The sequence below is a fragment of the Heloderma suspectum genome, chromosome 3 (assembly GCF_057233095.1).
Source record: "Heloderma suspectum isolate Gila_16-S chromosome 3, 16-S_ref, whole genome shotgun sequence".
In the NCBI taxonomy this organism is placed as follows: Eukaryota; Metazoa; Chordata; class Lepidosauria; order Squamata; family Helodermatidae; genus Heloderma; species Heloderma suspectum.
In genome coordinates this window covers 184,533,383-184,536,614 of record NC_139460.1, presented here as the reverse complement: position 1 = coordinate 184,536,614, position 3,232 = coordinate 184,533,383, and positions in this window count along the sequence as shown.

Below are 3,232 nucleotides of genomic sequence, written 5' to 3'. Positions count from 1 at the left end.
TGTGAACCCAACTCATGAGAATTTCTCTGAAATTTCCTTCTTCTTTGAATTTCTTCTCAAAAGCAATTTATTTTCTATCAAACTGAAGGAGAATGGTCAAAAAAATGTAGGATAAATTTTTGGCATAGCGCTGCTTTGAATTCCAGCCAGAAATGAACCAGCAACCAATGAAGAGTAGAGTAGTACAAGAATAGAGTAACATGCTCTCTACAACTGGCTTCTCTCCCCACGACCTGAGTTCGATCCCAGCGGAAGCCGGGTCTCGGGTAGCCGGCTCAGGTCGACTCAGCCTTCCATCCTTCCGAGGTTGGTAAAATGAGCACCCAGCTTGATGGGGGAAAGGTAGTCACGTGGGGAAGGCAATGGCAAACCACCCCACTATAGTCTGCCATGAAAACGCCAGCACAAGCAGCGTCCCTCTAGGGGTCAGTAATGACCCGGTGCTTGCACAGGAGGAACCTTTCCTTCCAAAGGCAGATCCATGTAGAACATGTCACAGTAATCCAACCTTGATGCAATTAAGGCATGAGTAACCATAGTTAAATCCTCTTTCTACAGAATTGGGCACAATGGGCATCACATGTGGGCAAAAGCACTCCTGGCCATGGACGCCGCATACTGCTGACAGCAAACTCCAAATCTCCAGATGACCTCTGCCAGTGATTTCATGTAGGTGTTAAACAGCATACGGGACAAGACAGAACCTTGTGGGACACCATATGCCATGAGTAGGCAACCTTTCTGGGCCCATGGGCACATTTGGCAGTTTGAAAAACTGTCCCGTGCACCACCACAAGATGTCTGTCATGGGGAGGCATGGCTAGTCACAAGGACAAGTAACTTGCCCAAAAGACCGAGTACGAGGCAGAGGTGGTATCTAAGTCCCAATACACCAAAAAACTCATTTGAGTCCACAGTTATCAGCACCAATAGAACCCTATTTCACAGACGGCAAACTTTTTATCTTCCCACCTCTCTGCCATCCAACACATTCCTTTTCTCTCACACTGTAGAACACCACCCATTCTCTCTCTCTCTCTCTCTCCCTCCCCAGCTCACCACCCATAGATGTGTGTGTATGAGAGAGAACACACAAGCACCCTATGTATCCATCATGCATTTATACATACATACATACATACATACATGTCCCTCCCTTCTCCTCCTCACTTCAAGCACACAAAAAACCCACACTTATTATTTTTTAGGATCCCTCCAAAATCCCCCAACCCCTTCTTTCTCCCTCTCCATCACATGCATGCAGCCCCAAGCCCACATACAAACACACAACCCTACCCCCAACCTCCCAGGCTGGCCCCAGCTGACTCCCCCAGCTGGCTTCCTGCTGTTTTCCAAACCCCCTCCCTGCTGGCTTCCTGCTGGCTTCCCTGACCTCCCCAGCTCCAGCACCACCTTCTGCAATCTAGGGTGGTCACTTGTGAATCAACAAAAAGAGGACACACATCAGAAAGAAGAGGGCACAGATTTGCACAAAATGTGCATATGCTAATTTATATGTATAGATGCAAATTTTGAAATTATTATTATAATTGAAATAGAAATACAGTAAGTTTCACCATAGTGTGGATTGTGGAAGGCTGTGACCAGGTGACCTGTGTGCCTTGCTCAGTCTGGTATCTATATGCTGTTGATGGGTAACTTCAAGGCCCAGCTGGACAGCTCTTCAAATAGAGGACACTTTCAAAATAGAGGACAGTCCTCTGGCAGCCCTTCAAATAGAGGACTGTCCTCTGTAAAAGAGGACACATGACCACCTGAAATCTGCCCTCCAGGAAAGACTGGAACTGCTGCAAAACAGTGTCTCTCAGCCCCAGTCCAGAAAGGCAATCCAGAAGGATATCATGGCCAATTGTACTGAAAGCTGGTGCTGCAGCAAGGCCCAGAAGAACTAATATAAGGACGCACTCTTCCTGTCCAGCTCCCTGTGTAGATAATCCAGCAAGGCCATCTCAGTCTCAAAATCTGCCCCAAATCCAGAGTGAAATGGGTCTAGATAATCTGCTTCAGCTTTCTCCCCCTCTTCCCCAGCACCATAGGATGGATGGGTGCCTTCTGATACCCAGATCTTGTCTTTGACCAAAAGACATGTATGGGATCAGATGACTGCGCAAAGGACCACAATATTAATCAGAAGAAAGTCTGCTTACACATTCTTGTTCACATCCATTTTTACTCATGTAATAATTTTACTTCCATGATAACTATATGCTTTGTTTACAGCTGTAATTACTCCTGACATAATTACTCACCATAAACACTGATTTAGTCCTTTCATTCATGCTGGGAATGGTTACCCCATCCAAAATCCTTTGCATAGAATAAGGGACTATTGAGCCAAGCCTTCCAACCTAAGAAAACAAAAGTAGGCCCTCAACATCTACCAAAAATGTCATACTGCCCTCTCAGTGTTCCTCTCCCTGCAGTGGTACTCACAAATAGTGTCTGGCCCTCATAGGTGACTCAATTAGGCTCAGCACTGAACAACTACCAAGCAATGCAGACCTTACCATGTAGGCATTGGCATCACAGTACTTGAACTAGCAATCCTGGAATTGCTGGCCAGGACAGCTGCTCAGAGGAGCAAATTGTAGGTACCAAATGAGGCAGACCCCTCTTGAGCCCAGAAACCAAGCGATGGGGGGGAACCAGCCAACCAGCCAACCATGCTCCAGGTCTTGCTGTAGCTCTGAATCTTCACTCTGAACAACCAGGCTGCTCCCCTGTGCTGGCTAGTCTATTTCCCTGCCAGCCTACCTGCCTCCTGTGCCTGCCACTTGCCCGCTTTTCTGTTTGTCCTGGCATGCGTCGTCTGTCTCTATCTTCCCTCTCACTTTTGTCTTGCAGACTGCTATCTCAGTTTGGCACCTTTTTCAGTCCTACAGACTTGCACAGACCTGCTCCTTTTGCCACTGTCACCAGGCTGAAGCCCTCTTCCACTGCTGAAGTCTGAGGCAGTGACCTGGATATCCAGCAACTGACAAATGGTAGGGGAACTTTCAGTGATAAAGTACTAGTTTTAACATATCCTAACATGAACACAAAGCAAGGATACTCAGGGACAGTCATTTTCAGCAAAAGCTTAGGCTTTTCAACAAGGAAATTAGATTACCAACTAACAAGTAAAAATTGACCTTGCCTGCTCTTGTGTCTTTATGATCAGTTCAATTTGCAGGCATAGGTGAAGCTTTTTATAACATGTCTGCACATCCAG